Source organism: Crocodylus siamensis, chromosome 2 (genome assembly GCF_052110815.1).
Source record: "Crocodylus siamensis isolate JL-2025a chromosome 2, ASM5211081v1, whole genome shotgun sequence".
NCBI lineage: Eukaryota > Metazoa > Chordata > Crocodylia > Crocodylidae > Crocodylus > Crocodylus siamensis.
Window position 1 is genome coordinate 116,918,071 of NC_143396.1, and position 20,572 is coordinate 116,938,642.

A 20,572-nucleotide genomic window follows, 5' to 3' on the forward strand; every position below is an offset into this window, starting at 1 on the left:
TACCTTTCAAATGAGGAGATCCCACACTTGCAAACAAGAGGCATGAGAAATCTGACTCATATCTCAAAGGTGCTGAAAATCACTGTCTGACTGAATATACTGGCAGCATTCACACATTAGCTTTAACTAACTGTTATTTTGTCAATACCACCTACATTTTTGGTTTACTTTTATCTAGCAATTTGGTAGTGTTTCTATGTCACTGTCACTGCTCAGCCATGAATCTTGTATCTGAATTATGCTTCTAGGCAAAGCCATAAGGGAAAAATCATGTGGTGGTTATCAGTATCCCTATTAATTTTTATCTGATTCCTGTGAACTATTTCCGCTCACAAGACTGTGTGTGACTCAGACAAGCCAAACTATGCAACAGGAAGAACTGCAAGCAGCAGCAGGGCGAAGACAAAGACAGATATTTATTGTCCCTGGATGGCAATGCATTTACAATGAGAATTGATAGTGTTCTTGTCTGAAATTTGGATCCTTTGAAGCCACAAAGAGTATGTTTGGGGGGTGGGAGAAATGTTTGCAGAAGCCAGTGAACTTATACAGGTATAAACCTAAGCCATTATCTTTTGGGATTCTGTTCTCCCCATTCAGGGTATGAGTAAATCCACGTAAAAACTATGGATTACTGTTTCAATCTGATTGGAAAGCATTTGGTCTTTGCTCCAGGGAATTTGGCTTTCCTATAGTCTTACTACTGAAGTGAGGGTCTATTCTTTAATAGTTAGATTTGCCATAATGCTCAGTATGAGGCTGACTCTTCTCCCATTGAGTTCAGTCACTGAGCCAATCAGAGCTATTTTGGGGACTTCACTGTGGTAGATCCACAATTACCACTTCTGAAAACTCCACCAAAGTTTGCAATGTTATTCCGCTTGGTCCCTTCATTAGCTAGTGCCTTTTCAGAAAGATAAAATAAAACACAGTAAAAAGAAAGCTGTCACTTCAGTTTCCAGTTCAGAATTCTCCACTCAGCCACTCTGCCAAAACCCATTTACCCATGCCAGCTTTACTGTGTGAAACAAGCTGCTCCTTCTGCTGTATTTGGGATTTATGCCACAGCTTTTGTGCCCCTGGTGCCCTGAGAAGAACTTCTGAAAAAGAACAATCTGCTATTGAATGACTATTTAAAGAAGAAGAAGGAGGAAGAAAAAGCCTTTGGGTAAACAAAATGTAACAGTCCCTCTCCACTCTTCTGATCCATGAGTTTCCCTGTTCAAATTGGGCAGTATGGATTATGCTGCTGTTTTGAGGTAATCCCTGGAAAGATTAGATTGGTGAGACAGTAAAAGTAAAAGGCATTGATGGGTTAGAAGTGGAGTGTTTTAGTTTGGGATGAAGGGGAGCAAGCTGTTATAAGAAAATGATGAAAAAGCGCCCTTCCTAAAATGTAAGGATGGCCTTCTAAAAATCAATTGAAAAAAGTTGCTGTATAAATCTTCTTTAGTTGTCTACTCAGCATGAGATGTGGATGTCAGAAGCAGCGATGTAAGAGATTAAATGGGTTTAGACGGACTTTGTGAAACAGCTGTAATAGATTCCAGAGATTGCCATTTTGGGCCTCACTAAATTTGCTGCATAAAAAAAAAGAAATAGCACAGTGAGAACACCTACTATGATTTGCACGCATCATGTCCCAGGTTTTGCTTCCATAGGGCAAGAAGGAAGATTCCTACAGTCTTAAATGCCATTCTGCCTATTTGTTTTAAAATCTCCTTATTTTTGCCATTTTTTTTTCATTTTCTATATCTTGTGGATATATTCTAAGGCCAAACGGGCTGTTATCTTCATATATAATAACTTTCCCATCCCACTCTTATTTTCATTATGAAAAGCAGTGCCCAATCTCCCCTGGCCAACTACTAAATTACTTGTATTTCAAAGTTCAGAACAAGTGTTACTTTAATACCTTTCATGCAGGAGTTACATTCCCTCTTAGGGTTTGATCTGCCTGCTATTAAAGTCAACAACATAACTTTAATTGGTTTTACTTGTTTAGCACCAAGCATTTATGTAATGCTCTATGTTCCAACTAGAATATTGACATTAAACAAAAATAATTAATCTAAGCCTCTGCTTATGTGAAATGCTTTCACATCAACTGCAGAGACTTCCTTAGCCTGATGAAGGGTTTTTAAACCTGAAAGCTTGCAAAAAATTTTCCCCAACTATTTAAATTGGTCTAATAAAAGATTCAACCAAAGAACCGTGTCTGCCTTCCGGTAAAGTAGTAAGATTACTGGGAGCCTCCAGACTTGGGGTCATGAACATAGTATTGCATTTTTTTCCGAGTGGAAGAAGCCCTGGGTTTGGCTCCTATATCCAGTGGGGCAGAAACTATCCTGCTGCTGTTTATCCATTTTTATCCAATGGGTATTGAATGCATGGTACAGTAGACTCACCAGAACCCACATTTTCTGCTGCCTACACTAGTACCTTAGCCATTAGGCTAAAAGGCAGAGCGCCTTGCTCTGTTTACTTCCAGCAGATATATGTGTAGTAGGCCTATCCTGCCACAGGTGGAACTAGAATCCAAACTGTGCAAAAATGCCAAAAATTGCAGTTATGCAGCTATGAAAGAGCCACTTAGGCATGCAAAGGTGAAGCAGGATTTAGCCCTTAGATTTCATTATCTTTTAATTATTATTATATTTTGTATATGAAAGACATGGTGTTCCATAATAAAAGCAAGAGAGCATAAACGCCACACCCAATTAAAACATCACAACTTGATAATAGCTGACCAAATGTATATCGATTCCCAGCCTTTGATTCCACTCCAATAGTGCTGCATTTGAATGTACCTTTCGTAACCCAAATGTGAATTCACCTGATGGTACAGGGTAAGCAGCAGCTCAGCATGTTCATTTATCTGTATAAACATATTAGGAAGACAGGTCTCCCTCTGGTATGTAACACACATTTTACATTCATGTATAGAACTGGAGTTCTATATACCCAGTAAGAGAAGAAGATAGCCTTCCTTCTATGTTCAAATGCATCTAACTATCATGTTTTACCTTAGACTGTAACCCTTGGTACTCTTTAGGGCTTTTGATAATAAAAAAATGTAAGTTAAACATCTATGAATATATTGTTTGGAAGGTATTATGGTAATTTATTTGAATGGGAAATTTGTCTATAGAAAGGACATTTTTAAATAAGACATTTGCCCCCAGCACAAATAAAAGTTGAAAATTAAAAAAAAGAAAGGGGCTGAAAAAAAGATTCAGCTCAAGATGATAATTATTATATGTTTAAAACATATTATTAATAAGTGAATTATAGTAGCTTTTGAACATGAAAAGAAACTGACAGTAAAGACTCACTCATTCTCTAAGACTGTCACAAGTTCCATGACTTTAGACCACTGGTTGACAAGATTTGCTATTAATATTAGCTTTAGATGTGTCTAGATTCTTTCATTTGATATTTAAAAAAATTGTGAGACAAAAAAGGTCTATTTTTCAAGGGCTGCTTTTTTAGGGAGTTCATAAAGCCAGCTTCTATTCATCCTACTGCACTCCCAGCAGTCGGTGTGACTGTAACTTCAAAGGAAAGTGTTTAAAAAATGAGTACGAATTTGAGGGTCTTAATGATATAATTACTTGCATTATCTTTTCAGTAAAGAATTCATCTATTCATCTGTGTTTGAGCAATTCATGTAGCTCTAGCTGCAAGGCAAGCAACTTTTTTTAGAAATAAATTGAGGGGCTCATCCATCAAGTCCGTAATCACTTCTTTTCTTTAAAGTGCTTGGTGTGCTGTGTGAGCAGTGGCACTGAAGTAAGCAGCCAAGGTTTCTTTTCATTTCATTATTTCCAGTAGGTTCCCAGAAAGTCAGTAACCTCAAATTAAAAAAATAAATAAAAAAGAAGTCACTTTAATGCAGTTAGTTATCATTCCTCTACAGTATCTTTTTTTTGAATCATTAATGCTGCATCACTTCTTTGGCACAAGTCAAAAACAACCAATTCATGCAAACCAGTTTCAAAACTACAAATATATAACAACCACTCCCCTTGCCTGGAAATGTAAGGCACTGATTGAGAAGGGAATGAATCAGATATTTGCTGGAGTTTTTCCCCTTTTATGTTTCACAATCAAGCCTAAATAACTTTGAGGCCCACTACTAAAGAGAGCTCTGCCAGGTCCTGCCCTCCAATCATCTCAGAAAAATAACAGACCCTATAGCTGTGCCAGTACCTCTCCATCTGATGTTGCAAACATGAGGACAGATGGGCCACTCAAACCTGCTTTCCTGAGCTTACTTTTAGATTGCTTTGGCACAACCAAATGGTATTTTAGGTCTGTTTGGTATAAATTAAACCTTAAAATGGTAACAGCACTGCCCAATGTTATCTGTGCCATATCTTTTCAAGTGGATTCTTTCCCGATGCTGGTATGTCTGTGTATCTATCAGTATATAAATTGCCTGATGGAAAATAAAGGGAGAACCCTCAAGCTTGCTTTAAATTAATTTAAACTCCATTACAGTGACAACACCAAGATGTGAGAAGGGATTTGTCATGGTGTGGAACATGGGATAAGTTTAGTAACTGATGAAGAGGTTTGTCATTGCAGGAACAGGAGGGAATAACTCTGGGTTTCATTAGTTGTCACTGGGAAGCCTTGGTGACAAAGATTTGGTGTAAATGCTGATCATTTAAACATTGGTGTCTGCATGGTGTGGAAACCCAGCAGGATCTGACCTGCTGGTAGTGAAGAGTCAGAATTGTTAGAGTTTCTGGTTAAAGCTGAGGTTGTAAAACATCTGTCAGGTCTCTAGAGCAGATAATGATGAAGATGGAATTTTCCTCTCTTGAATCCTCCTACCATCTTTGACACTGGAAAATACAGTACTTTTAAATTGTCATTACCTGTGATTCTCTTTCATAGGGTTTCATTCAAAGAGGAAGTATAGTTAGAATAAGGAGTGGATTTTTTTTGGCAGAGGTATTTAGTGGATGTGAAAGGAGGAAGCCAATAATTTTGGTCATGTTTTCCTCACTGAGTTTATAATCATGACTTTCAGTCTTGACTTGCAGCACTCTTGCTCTTCTAATTATAGGGCCCTCTGGCAAAATACCCAGTAGTTTTATGAACTGGACAAACAGATCCATCAGGGGCTAGGATTACAATATCAGGCTGCTTCCTATATGTGAGCTACTGAGGATTTGAATCCAGATCTCTTCAGATTTTAATACAACATGCAATGTACCCCTTTGCATCCTTTGCGTTTTCCTAGGACTATATAATTTCCTGACCTTATCAGAATCAAGAGAACAGACATCAATGGTCCATGGTTGCTTATGAACATGGTAAATTTGACCTGTGGAGTCAGCGAAACAACAGTAACAGTCAGATAATCCCAGCTCTCCCCTTGTTAATTTGCATTCAAGTTCTTCTTTTATTAATGGATTTTCTATTACTGCCCATGATGCTCATTGCTTTTTTCCTATTGTACTCATCTTCAAGGTTACTTCAGTTTGTTTGTTTTCATTTCTTATGAAGTACCTAAAAAAATTCTGAGCCAGCTTGACCTATTTAGGTGCTGCAGCTGTTCATTTATTATATTCTTTGTTGTTGTTATTTTCTAATTCTACTGAGACTGCTTCCTTCATCTTTTCCATTCACCCATTACTTACTGTTGTGAATACAATCAAAGAATAAAAGAAAATTAAGGTTTTAAGGAACCTCAGAAGGTCATTTAATTCAATCCCCTGCTCAAAGTAGGACCACCCCCAAGTGTATCATCCCAATCAAGGCTTTGTCTAGTCCTATCTTAAAAACCTCCAAGGATGGAGATTTGAAAGCCCCTCTGGGTAGCCTGTTCTAGTGTTTTGCTCCTAGTGAGAAAGTTTTTCCTAATGTGACCTGGGAGGGTATGCAGACAGATACCACCCCCTCTTCAAATGAAGGGATATCAGCAGGTGCAGGTATGCTGTGGGAGGCACAGCTGCCTAGCTGTATGCAGTTCCCCTCCTCTTCCTACAGAGCAGAGAGCCAGGACACTCAGTGAATCTTAACTATATACAGGTTTAATAGTATAAAAGAGTTTACAATGTATAAGCACCAACTTATACACATGTGTATATGTGTGTGTGTGTGTGTAAATAAATAAAAATGTGTGTGTAACACACACACACACACATTTACAGTGATGAATTTACCCAAACATCTGCTAATGAACCCTGAACCCACAGAAAAGCCTGTTTTCCAGTGGCCTCTGGGTTAAACTGTAGCCCCATGCCCTTCGTTCAGTGCCCTCCAGGCCTAAAGGGGAGGGGGCACTCACTGATAAAACAGGGGTTAGTTGATGGGCCAATAACAATATATCTGGCAATGATGAGTCACTAATTAAATATTCACGAATGAGGTACATCAAATACAAACACAATTGCATACAATACTCTATAAAATAAATGCCAATACAGGGCAGCATAGTCTTCTTTGTAAGTATAATGATAAGGTTCAGGGTTTACACCACGGATCCCAACAACATAGGGGAAGAAAGAACAGAATACAACAGTGGCATAACCGCTGTGCCCAGCAAAGAAATGGCAACCCAGTGGGGAACACTGTCACCCTATAGGGTACCCTTAACCCCGCTTAGGTTACTCAGCTGGCCCTTAACCCAGGAATCTCCCCTTGGCATGCAGGAGCCCTGAAATCCTTTCTATGCCCTAGGGTGTACTGTCCCACACCCATCAGGAGCTTCCCATCAGGGAGTTCCCCTCAGTCACTCAGTGGCAGAGAGCACCCTCCTCCCCTGTGGGAATCCCCTTCCTGGGTGACTCATGACTCCCTGAGGCTTGGTGGGGCTGGACTCATCTCCAGGGGTGAGGCATCTCCTCCTGCTGCAAGGGGGTCCCCGCTGCCTCCTGTGGCTCTCCGATTAGCTCACTCCCTGCTTTGTAGACCATTCTGTGCACTGATGGTGCTGTTTCTGCCTCATGCAAGGTTGGGCTCCTGTGCTGCCATTCATATACCTACTGCAGTCCCTTCAGCTCTACAGCCCTGTGCACCATCCTGCGCACTGGTGACACTGCTCCTGCCTCGTGTAGCTGCTGCGGTCCTGTCTGCTCCCGGATCATCTGTGCATTGACCTGTGCACTGTCGCCCCTGCCTTGTGCAGGGGGTCGGAGACCCGCACTGCCTCAGGCAGTGGCTGAGGTCCTGTCTGCTTCGGGACCCTCCATGCACTGACCTGTGCACCATTGGCACAGCTCCCTCCACAATGGGGTAGGGACACAGCTGCTTGCTGCTCTCCATCCGGCAAAGGCCTCTTCAGGGTGCTTCTGGGGCAACTGGTCAGCTCAACCAGCTCTTCACAGTCTTTCTTCATTGTCCCTCATTGAAGCCCCCATGTGCTGGGTACACTGGCTTTTTATTCATTTTGGAGTCTCCACCCCCAGATTGAGAATGGACCAATCAAGGAGCTCAAGGGGTTAGTTCCCTTTCATTTCCTCTTTCTGACCTCACCCCTGGGTCAGGGTGGGGCTGCCTTCTTTCTGCCATTCCCTGATTGGTGGAGAAGGCAAACTGATGCCAACAATGTGAACCTGAGCCCAGCAGGCTCAAGCAAACAATTTGGGTTGCCGAAGCCCAACAGCCAGCCTGCCACACTAATATCTAACTTAAACTTCCTCTGCTGCAACCTGAAACCATTGCTCCTTGTTCTGTCATCTGCCACCACTGAGAACAGTTTAAATTCTTCCTCTTTATAATCACCCTTCAGGTAGTTGAAGGATGTTTATTAAATCCCCCTCAATCTTCTCTTCTCCAGATTAAATAAACACAGTTCCCTCAGCCTCTTCTCTTAAGTCCTGTTCCCCAGCCCCCTAACTATTTTTTTTGCCCTCTGCTGAACTGCATGCATCTTGTCTACATCCTTTCCGTAGTGGAGGGCCCAGAACTGGACACAGTACTTTAGATATGGCCTCACCAGTGCTGAATAGAGGGGAATAATCACTTCCCTTGATCTGCTGGCAATTCTCCTACTAATGCAGCCCAGTATGCTGTTAGCCTTCTTCACAACAAGGGCATGCTGTTGGTTCATATTCAGTTTATTGTACACTGTAACCTGCAGTTCCTTTTCTGCAGGGCTGCTGCTTAGCCAGTTGGTCCCCAGCCTGTACCAGTGTATGGGATTGTTCCATCCCAAATACAGGACTTTGCACTTGTCCTTGTTAAACCTCATGAGATTTCTTTTCATCCAATCCTTCAACCATTTATCTAGGTCTCTCTGAACTCTAGCCCTACCCTCCAGCATATCTACTCCCCCTACCTTGGTCTCATCTGCAAAGTTGCTGAGGGTGCATTGCATCCCATCTCCTTTGTTAATGAAAATATTGAACAAGACAGGCCTCAGGACTGACCCCTGGAGCGCTCCACTTGATCCCAGCCACTAACTAGACATTGAGCCATTGATTACCCTTTTCCCCTTAACAATCCAGCCAGATTTCTATCCACCCTGCAGTCTATTCATCCAACCCATACTTCCTTAGCTTGCTTGCAAGTCTATTGTGGGAGACTGATCAAAAGCCTTGCTAAAATCAAAATAAATCATGTCCACTGCTCTCCCCACACCCGCAGATGCATGATATAATGAATGTATCATATAATATTTTTAATAGAAAGCCAGCATCAAATAGTTAACTGGTCTCAGTCCCAATGAACAGATAAATTGGAAAGAAAATTGGTTACTTTTTACAGATGCAACTGCAGGAAGATGGAGAATGAGACCTGGATACTGTGGGTTTGGAATCAATTTTTGAGTTAGAAATGGGAAAAAAAAAATATATATATATAGGTCTATTTAAACCACTATTTCTTGAAACTTTCCCAAATCCATATCCTTCTATTATCTGCATGAGATGTAGTCAGAACTCCTCACCATTTAAGCTATTTAGCAACTCTACTGTTTTTAAATGTCTCAGCAATACAACTTGAAGCATCCTGTAAGACATCTCAGTCCTTGCCTTGTTAGTTTGCATGGGTGAGTTACTAAATTAAGCTAAATAGATTTAAAGTAAGGGCTAAACTGATTTCAGTGAGTTTAACTAATTTAACATAGGGAGCTTGCATCAGTTTATCTAGATCAATTTAAAATTGATTTAGTTAACCTGGTGTAATTTCTCGTATATGAACAGGGCCTCAACTGGGGGATGTCTTTTTTAATTACATTTTCTCTGAGTTAATTTAAACCTTTTACTCCAGTTTGCACTACTTTGTAGCCCCAATCAATAATTCCTCTCCATCTTGCAGGGTTTTCCATGTTCCAAGAATTGCTCAAGTAACAGGAAAGTGAAACACAAAAACAGAAGCTGCAAGATCTGGTTGATCAGCAGTTCAGAGATTTTTGGAGGGGAAAAAAAGTTCAAGTTTTTTTGCATATCCAATGTCATCTGAACCCAAATAAACTTAGGGCAAAAGGCAAATGAAACTGATAAGGTTATTGACCATCTGCTCTAGTCCAAAGTCTATAAAGGAAGTTTACTGAACATCTACACATATATCCTGAGTGACAGAAATGTAGAGATGGGCTGTTAGAAATACTTATGCTTGGGAGAAAAACTTTTCGCTATATATATGTATGGGAAAATCAAACTACCACAGCCACACTGCAGCACAGGTAAACCCATTTTCTAATGGATGCAATCATATGATAAATAAGTGTGGCTATTATGAAGTTGGCTTCAGCAGTACCAAGCCCATTGACACTTGTAACCTTGAAACCCCAAGTCATTTTTTTTTCCTCTATATTGCTCAGCTGAAGAGCTCATTTTTGTAATACAATACTGTACATTTCCTGGTGTTTATGAAAATAAAGCATGAACTGGCTGCATTTAATTTTAATGAAAAGACTTCTGATCTGTCTTTTAACCATCTCTTCTTTTCTATGTTTAGGTCATTATTTTGTCTCCAGCCTCTCCTCCTCTTGTGCTCCCTACTGTTTCTCTCTTGGCTTCTTTCCTCTCTTCTCTTGATGTTTGCATGTCCATTTTAAGTAGGCCATGGCTAATTATTTTAATTAACATCACATTTAAACTGTTTTCAATTAAAAGTTTGAAGATAAGCATGCAGAATGGTCTGCAAGAAGTTTGAGGGTTAACAGCTCCCCAAAAGATTGGAAAACACTGACTTAAATTATTTTCTAAATTGTAGCCCACATCTGCAAAGCACTAAACACAATTCTGAGTGCTGTGCAACTAAGTAAAATTCTAAATATAAAACATAACTATGAAAGGAATTATGCATGGATGGCCTTTAATTTTGTTTTCCTGAAACTGTTATAGTAAGAGATAGGGCACCCACACTTGACCATTCCAGTTCTCTTAGACCAGAGCTGGGCAATTATTTTGGCTGACTGAAGAGATACTTAATGAGCTTTGGTGAGCTGTTGAGGACTGCAAGGATATACCCCTTGTCAAACTGCTAAGCCCCGTCCCTTGACAGGTGACCCACCCATGATCGCCATCTTGGGACTGGAAGTCCCACCCCTAGCCCTTGACCTTTGCCACCACAAGACTCTCCCCTTGCCCTGGAAGTACTTCTTTTGGGAGAGGAGGAGGGTTGCTGTCTTGAAACTGTAAGTCCCACCCTGTCACATGGACCATGGCATAAGAAAGCCTAGCTACCCGACACAAAATCTTGCCCTGCTTGCTGCCATGCTAGTCCCAGATTCCTTTCCCCCACCCATCACAAGGTCTCTGACATCAGAAGGTCTACCCTTTAACTGGGAAACATGGCCCCTCCATAGGGCCTGCCCTCGGGGCTCAGAAGTTCTACCTTCTAGGCCAGGAAGCACCAGCACAACCAATCAGGTAGTGAGGGGTTGTGACCCCTCTAACAGCCTGCCCCATTGCCCTCAACCAATCACTGGGGCTTTCATGGGTGTTGGAGCTCTCTGAGAACGTTACCGAACGAATCAAGTTGAAGACCACACACACAAAATATTTCAGAATAAACCATTTTTAAAAAGTACAGATAAAAAATTACAAATCATATACTAAAAAATCAAACATCTGTAACATTTTAATTTTAGTAAAAATATGTATTTTTGTCCTCAATTATGTGAATTTGAATAGTGTACATAGAGGCGATGCATAATAGCACAAAATAAAGTCTTACTTTTGTATATTGTGTGGGAGGGGTAGGTGGGGTATATGTGGGGGTGTGTGGTTGAGGGGTGGGTGTAGTGGGGATGGGGTGTGTGTGTGGAGGTGTGTGGGCATGTGGAGGGTTAGGTCCCTGGAGGGACCATGTGGAGGGTCTGCCTTCTACTCACATGGCCACCTGCAGGTGGCTGCTGATTATGCTGGGCAGGTGGAGTGTGTGGAAGGTGGCTGAGGGTAGGAGCTGGAGCCCCACACCCTGGGGACAGCCACTGAGCTTTCCCTCTGCCCACTCTTTGCAACTTGATTGAGCCCAGCCTCTCTGCAGGTGTTGGTGGTGGGGGTGGGAAATCAGCACTTCCTGCGTAGCTTGCACTGCACTACAAAGGTGAGGGAAAGAAGTTGCTATAAGCGGGTAGCAAGAGAAGACTGTCTGCTTCCTAGGAGAGGGCAGGGAGGGACCCAAACCTGGGCTGCCTGCTTCCTTGGTCTCTGTCCTATGCCCTGCCTGGTGGGGCTGCAGTCAAGCTCACACTGGCTCCTGCTGCTATCTCTGCTGCTCCCATGCCTCCATGTGCTGCTCCCATGCTTCCCCCCCCAACACCTATTTGCTTTGTGAGGCAGCCAATCTCCCCCACCCAGCATCCATGCAGTCCCTCGCCCAACTATGTACAAGTGGGACCAAATGAAAGGGTCCCAGCTCAGTATTTCTTGTGCCTCTGAGGAGCAGCTTATTTCTGCCTCTAGCTGTGCAAACAGCTCTGGAGGGTGGCAAGCTGCAGGCAGAGCCCCCGCTGGCCAGCAATTGCATCACTTCCCCTCCCTCCCTGATGCCTGGAGCACTGCAGCAGGGGCAGGAGGAGGAATTGCTGGAGGCAGGGGGAGCCAAGTAGAAACCTTGCTTGGAAGTTGTGTGTACTGGCTGGGACCAGGGCCCTGTGGCAGGCAAGAGTGGGAGTACAGTCCAGCAGGTACAGCCAGGGGCCGGGCCAGATACAATTAATTGGTGGGTGTTCACTAAGGCTATGCAAAGCTTTGGATGCTGATTTGATTTGGATGAGATTCGGTCGGATTCAGTGGCTGAATCTCTGAATCCAAATCATATAGGGAGAGCAATAAAAAGGTTGAAATTGATTCTAAGCTCTCCAAATTGATTCAGAGTGATTAAGAGATTTGGGCAGTCCTCACTCACTGCTGCAGGAAGCTGGTCCTGCATGCAGCATAGGGCAGTGGGGATCTCTCCCCTGTCTGGCAGGGCTTTTTTTTTTTAAAAAAAGAACGGCCAGGATGTTGGGGCTGGGTGGGGCAGCTATTGATGGGGCTAGGAGAGTGGGCAGGGGATGAGGCCTGTTTGATTCAGATATTCGGCTGATTTGGTGGTGGCCAAATCTCCAAATCAGATTCAGCTGAATCAATTTGGGACAACCATTCAAATAACCAAATACAGTCACTGTCCCCTGAATCGGCTGAATCCAAAGCGAATACTAACCACTTTGCACAGGCCTAGTGTCCCCCCACAGGCCAGATCCAATCCGCTGGTGGGCTGAATCTGGCCCATGGGCCATATTTTGCCCACCCCTGACTTAAACCAAAGAGAACTGTGAAAAGGGTTAGGCATTTCCAGATAGAGTAATACTGAGGTTCAGGTGGTTCTGAAACAGTTTGTCCATTGTTAGTTAACTTTCTGACTTTGAAGAAAGGGATTAGTTCAGGATGATGGTTTCTTTCAGAAATTGAGTAAAGTTTAACTTTCTTTTGCCATGGGTTATATTTAGTCTACTAGATGTTCTGCAAATTTTGATTTAGGCAAGAAACAGCATGTTTTAAATAAGCTCTGAAGTGATTTTTGTTTGTTTGTTTTAACACAACAGCTCAACGGTGACCTTAGCTAAAGCAGATCAGGTATTCTGACTGAAATCATACTTTAGGATAGCACCGGATCTTAGCAAAACAAAACAATTGCACTGTCAGCTGCAGGGAAAAATCTGTGCTGGTATTCCTGCTTACATTGCTTCTCAGGGAGCAAGAAGTACTTGTAACTGTGGAGCATGCATATGTGGCCAATCAGCTCATAATTCCTGATGAATAGGAAATCTGTGATTACAGCTATTGTTCAGATCTTAATAAAAACATTAGGGGAAATGGAGAGAGATTTTAATTGCTGCAACTGTGAGTTCCTAAAATCATTTCATTCAGGCTATCCATGCTCTCTCTAGACATTGTTTTTTTGCTTAGAGAACTGTAACACTTTGTTTCCTTTAACAAGGTCTATTTGAAGTTCAGAAATCAGTTAAAGGAATGTTTTAAAGGGACAAAGAAACAACTTAAACTCATATATATGGGTCACACTATCTAGGACCCATGGTCTCCAAAAGAATTCAAAACATATAAATCTGTTCATTAAATGTTCAACCGGTGAAGGAAGTCTATATGTTGCCTTGAGTTCTGAGACTTCTAGTCATTCTTCCACCTCAGAATTGGAAGGTTATGTTTTTGTCTGTAAAAAGGTATAAAGCACTTGCTTTGCCTCCATTTTCAGAAGAGGGACTGTCTAAAGGTTTGGAAAATTAGTTCAGACAGAGTGCCACAATAATACAAATCTCAGTTGCTTCTGGTACCCTAGCTAGTTCATTTAGAATTAGCCTGGGTATCTCTACATAGCCCTTCATGGTGTAGTGTATCCAAAGATTTTATACTTCACAGGCCATCTGTACTAAACTAGCATAAATTCTTTATGAGTTTGGTCTTTGGCTAGTAATATGATTCACTAGTGTTGAATTAAATTACCTTTAATACTATGTTAAATCTTATACTTCCTCTTATATTATGAATATTAATAGCCCGAGGGGCTGCTAGTGCCAGTTGTATAAGTTACTACTTCAGAGTAAAGAAACCATGGAAATTATTCTTAAATCTCCAAACATTGTGGAGAGAAAGCAGTACTTACCACAATTCAGAGAAAATGCAAAGGACACTTACAAATGGCTGTTTTAAAAGAAAACTACACAGATTGTAAATTATCCATTGCTGCTGCTTCTGTTTATACTTGAGGAATGGGACTCAACATGTTTCAATGACAAGCCAGAAATCAATATCCCTAAATCTCAGATCGATGAATATATTAGAAAAATACCTAGTCTGACTTGCATATGGGACACACATCTGCCATACAAAGGAGACTGACTACTCAGGGTACATACAGATGTTCAGAGAAATTAGAGGGGTGTTAGATCAGATTAAAAATGGCCACCTGATCAATCTTAGTTCACCCAGGTGCAGACCTCACACTTAAATCCCTAGTTAGGTCAATCTAAGTGTGAACTGTACAGAAGTTCAGGAAGGTCAGATTGATCTAAAAATGTACAACCTGACCCAAATCAACTGTACCTCTGAGGTAGTCTAACTTAGATCAGGTACAGTGAGACCAATCTAACCAAACTTCTGTACAGTTCCCAGCCCCAGGGCTGCACTGGGAAAGTCCTGCCACTGACCTCAGCCCATGGGGTTGTGCTTTTCCTATCACTCCCCAGACACTGGGCAATTTTTAGTCCCCAGTATCTTGCCCTACCCCTGGACAGACAACACCCACCTGAAAACCAGCCTGCACCACCCTGAGCCTGCCAAACCCCTCATCCCACAAGTCACTCCCAGTGTCAGTTTTATTGGCATTTGCTGGTGCCTGGAGCTGAGAAGTAAGTAAAGGGGGAGGGGAGGGGCATGTGAGATGGGAGTGTTGGTTTACTGTGGGGTAGTTCATCGGGGTGGAGAGGGTCAGGGGACTAAAGGGTGTGACTATTTTTATCAAACAATAACAATTTAAACCAGATACTGCAGTAAACACATAATTTGCCTCAGGGTGGAGGGGTGAGCTTTTTAATTAGAGTGGTTCCCAGACAGCTGCTTTAATTAAGACATTCCACTGTCATGTGTATTAAGCCCCTACACATTTAAAAATGGACATGGGGCACTATCTAAATCTTTCAATGACTTTTAGATAAAGCATCCCATGGCCATGTTAAAAAGCACAGGGGCTTAATGCATATGACACTGTGGTGACACTGGAGCACATGTATAGGAAGCCTACATTTCCCTAAAAGCAACATGATTTTTATAGTCTCAAATGGCCCTTTCCTGTGTCTCCATTTTCAAAAGAGGGACTATGTGAGGGTCTGGTCTAATTACTCCATTCTGAAATTACTGACATTTGTCACTAGTAAGGTGATGACAGAGTTGGATCTATTTATCAATAGAATGGCTCTTCCAAACTTACTGAACATTTTCAGTGGATCTAATATGACTGTTTCCCTCAGGTGAGAGAGTCTCTTAATGAGCAGAAAGATAGCTTAAAACCACACTAAGCCTGTCTATCACTTCAGACCTACCCATTTCCTTTTAGGAAGAGGGTTATGTGGTACACACAAGCCTTGTGCTGGATTGCATAGGGCTTGAATTTCACTCCAGGGTAAATAAGAACTGCAGGCTCATATATTTATCCTGCTTTAGAGAACAATTTTGCATTTGGCTTGGTCAAAAGAATGCTACTGGTTATGCTCTCTGCGCTGTGTGAATTTCCATAAAGAATCAGGTATAGAAGAGAAACACTGAAAGGCTTTCCTATTTTATATAGGAAAACGTGCATCCAGCTATTGATTTTTGTATATGCTACAATTTGAGGATTTTTTCCTTAGTCACATATGTTATTAAATTAAAGCACTAGTCTTTCTTAGGTTGAAAGCCCAATGGACAGATCACATTTTAAAATTTAATTGATGCATTAATATTGTAGTATGTAGAAGAGAGGTTTGAAACAGGAGCCCATTGTAGGAGTTTCCTTTTTCCCAAATGGAACTCATGAGTTTCAGGGCATCAAGAATATAAATGATAGAGACCTAAATTCTGGCTCAATGCCTTTTAAAAATTTAGATTTCTAAAGCTCTGGGTAATTCACTGTGACTTTCAGGGATACAGCTGCTGAAAAAAGCCTTCTCTGACTGCACTGGTTTTTCAGCCTCTGCATAAAGATTCCATTTATAAAAGTTTTACATGCATTTATGTCAAAGTAGTAGTTGCGCCTCTGTGGTGTTTTCATAGATTGAAAAGGGTTGGGGAGGGACATTTGCCTTGAGCATTTCCTTTTCTTCAATGCCTTTGCTGGAAAGACAATTATATACTGTATTTGTTTTAATACATCTTTGTCTGCTATGCAGAGTAGTTTAATACTGCTACTAGTAAAGAATGCTTTGGTCTGGATTGCTGCAGGCTGAGAAAATTTTCCCTTCAAATTCTGATGCAAAAGAATATATAGCTATTTTTAGCCACCCTGCTGCAAGGCTTCAAATGTACACCAATGGGATCATTTTAGAGCTTAAGTACTGTGAAGGAATCATAGAACTGTAGAGTTGGAATAGCCCTCAAGAGTCCTTCTCCCTGCTCTGAGGCAGTATTAAGTACAGTTAGGTAGATAGACTCCATCCCTGAAAATGTGTGTTGAACATGTTCTTAAAACCACCAGTGAAAGACTATGCTTCCTTAGTTATCCCACTGCAATACTTAACTAATCTTAAAGTCAGGTTTTTCCTAATATTTAATCTAATCTTTTTTTCTGCAAAAAGATTGAGATTTTACTTCTTGTCCTGTCCCTGTTGGAAGTTGGATCACAGTTTGTTTTATATCAGCCTTTTACACATTAGAATGATTTTTTTCCCTAGTGAGTACAAATCCAGCTCTTTCAATCACTTCTCATTAGTAATGTTTTCCAAACCATTTATTATTCTTGTTGTTCTTCTCTGAACTCTCCCCAGCTATTCTACTTATTTTTAAAGTCTGCTTCCTATAACTGGCCACAGTACTCCAGCTGAGGCTTTATACACAGTGGGTGCATCTACATGAGTCTCAGCATCTACAGGTGTGGCCCTATTAGGCCACAGGAAACTAATTAACTCCACGGTAGGGTAGTACTTGGTAACACAAGTACTATTCTACAGTGGCATTCTTTAGTACACAGCAATGTACGTATAGACACCGATGGGGCTGGCTGGGGCATGAAAATGCTTCAGTGCAGGGGCTGCCTAACAGCTAGCACCCAAACTGGAGCGCCCTTGTGCTTCAGACAGCACATCTGCAGCACGCTGAAGCAGCTTTGGGTTGGCAGGCTGACTTACTTCAGCGCCTTGCTTCAGCCAGGGCTGCTCTGACCTGGCTCAAGGTGCTCTAGTTGTGGGAGCATATGAAAATGATATGCATCAGAGTTTATTGCATCACATTAATTTCACCTGTAGACGCATCCCCCCAGTACAACAGAAAAAAACAACGAAAAACCCCCTCTGGTGTCTTACATAAAACACACCTGTTAATACACCCTAGAATGAGAGATTTGCATTTATTTTTTTTACCGCATCGTATTTTTACTTGTATTCAGTTTATGATCCTCTAGAAACCCCAATCCTTTTCTTTAGTACTAGCCATTTCTTGCCCATTTTATTTGTAGATTTGATTTTTCCATCTGAAGTACAGGACTTGCATTTCTTTTTCACTAAGTCATCTTGTTGATTTGGGATCATGTTTCCAATTTGATAAGATAATTTTGAATTTTAATCTCATTTTCTGAAGAACATGCAAACCCTAACAGCAGCTCTTTTAACTATACTCTCTATTTCATTATGCAAGCTGCTGATGAAGATATTTAATAAAATCTGTCCCAGCACAAGAGGACTCCACTTGAAATATCATCTCAGTTAGACAGTGAACCATTGTTAAATAGTCTCAGTGTGGTTTTTCAGCTATTTGTGCAAACCAGTTTATGTTAATGCAATAAAAATAACATGTATTGTTTTCATTACCCACTTGGGTTGATATTCAGGTTCTATAATTGTTTCATTTCCTAATACACTAATGGAGACTACTAGATATACTTCTACATCTTCCCTGCTCTGGGCTAGAGACAAAAGTTATACGTAAATCAGTTTAAGTAACTGGAAATCAGTTTACCTGATTTCTGATGACTTAACAAAACAGAAGTTCGCTGCAAATAAACCACTTTCAATATGGCCAAGCCCCATTTAAGATAAATCTGAATGGATGTAGTATCAGACTTAACTGATTTAGGTTAAACCGGTTTATGGACTTCTTTCCCAGATCCCCTCCCAACTCATTAGTTCAAAGTTCCCCAGCATCCCAGGATGCTTTGCAGTCTTGGGCTGTGCTGTCTGCTCCAGTGGAGCAGGGCTGGCTCCACTCCCAGATGTCACAGAGATGAGGCAGTAAAGCCTCTACTCCCTAGCCTGCTTTCTGCCTGCACCTGTGAGCCTGGCAGGATGGGGGCCAGGGAATGGACCCCCAGGATCCTCCAGCTGGATCTGCATGGCTCAGGGAGAAGTCTCCATGGTGGGGGCTCTTCCTCCCCCTGCAACCCAGTCAGACAGGCTTGGATTGCCCTAGCCCTGCTCCTACCCCCAGCAGCCCACCTCTGAGGTTGGAGGGGGGAGAATACACCCTTTTTGCCTGGCACCGGCTCCCATAGTGGGGGTCTGTATGGCATTGGGGAAAGCCCCCACTACATCAACCCCACAAGCTGGCTGGGATTGTCACAGCCCTGCCTGCCTCCTAGCCACCTACCTCTGAGGCTCATCCTTCCATGCTATGGAGACCCCAGCTGGTGTGCCTGGTGCCAGGCCATGGGGGTGTGTTCTCCCCCCCTCTGTCTGTCATAGGTGTCAGCTGAGCAGGGGGCAGGGATGTGGTGATCCCAGCCCTGATAGCCAGGCTGCAAGGGGGACAAAGCCACCACTGTGCTGTTCAGATCTTGGCGGGGCGGGGGGCCTGATGCTGGGGCAGGGGTGTGTTATTCCCCCCCGCCAAAGAGGGAAGAGGCTGGGGAGGGGATGGAGGTGGGGAGAGATTGTCTGCTGGCTGTCCCCTCGAGTCTTACTATGGTGTGTGTGGGGGGGGGGCGGGGGTTGCACATGAGTGCCCTTAGGCTTCTGGCCTGGGCCAGTGCAGGCTTCTGTCTATCTTGGCCAACTGAACACTGAAGGTCAATTCAGTATATTAATTCAATCTACACCGTGATTCACAGAAAAACCTGTGAAGATTGAATCAATTCTGCCTGGGGCTTTTGGAACCTCTGAACTTAGCCCTGGTGTTATTATAGTGATAACACATTGATCTGGATCACAACCCTTTACAAATACCTTCCCACCAATCTCAGTGGTCTGTCGCAAATTTAGAAAGAGAATTATTAGGCCAGTGATTTAAAACCAGTGACACTTCTCCAAAGCTAATGGACAACACGGTTTCTCTGATTACCTCTTGGAGAGATTCTTGTGCTTACATGCAAGCTAGATACCAGCCTATTTGGATGTTGGTTTTAATCACTATTAGTTCCCTTATTTTTTTTGGTTAAGACTTGAAGAACTGCGTCAGACATTACATCTACCACCAGATAAATGATAGATTGTCAACACTAAATCATGTTTGCCTGTGTTTCCCTAATTTGCTCGTTTCATTTCCCATGGCTGCAGCTTTAAAAAAAACAAACAAACCCTAAATTTCCAATATCCCTGTACTTTGTGGCTCCCAACCTATTCCTGCTTCTTCCAAGACTGTGGGTATGTGATTTTGTCTTTCTCTGTTTTTTTCAAGTTTACCACCCCTTCTGAGCACCTTTTTTCCAATGATTAAACAATTTATTCATAGGTTGGAGATAACTGCTACAGCTTTTCTGAATCTAATATCAAAACCATTTAAGTGTATAACCTTTGTTATTGCCTTCATATTGCATGTTTGATGGCTGTAGTTTTACCATCAATGTTAACTTTCAGTGCATTTCCAGAGATTACTGTACTGCAAGGTGCAGGATGTGTTGTTTAGCTGGTTGTTATGGAATACTGTATGGTGATTTGCATTTGGGAAAGTAGCTCCCCAAATTCTTCTGCAATCAGTCATGACCCTGTATGATTAAACATTATTATTAAAGAATCTATCTATTTATTAGGCCTGTGCAAAGCAGCTAGTATTTGCTTTGAATCTGGCCGATTTGTGGGGGGACAGTGTTTCAATTCAGTGATTGAAATCACTGTCCCAAATCAATTCAGCTGAATCTGATTCAGAGATTAAGCCACCACTGAATCAACTGAATTGTCCCCCTCCCCCTGCCTGCTCTCAATGGCTGCCCCACCCACTCTCCCAGCTCTTAAAAAAAAAGCCCCCACTCACCAGTTGGGCAATTTGAACCTGTTTTAAAGTGTCATGCACACATTACATTCGCCTCGTTTTGTCTACACATGAATATAGGGACTGTTTTCCCCTTCTGGGCTATACCAGTCATATTCATAATCATGCCCGGAACCATGTGGGGGACTCTACCACAAATCCCCAGAAGCCCTTATGGCTTCTGCAGCAGTTGGAGAGTTTTTTTTTTTTTTAAGGGCAGAAAGCTGGGATGGGCA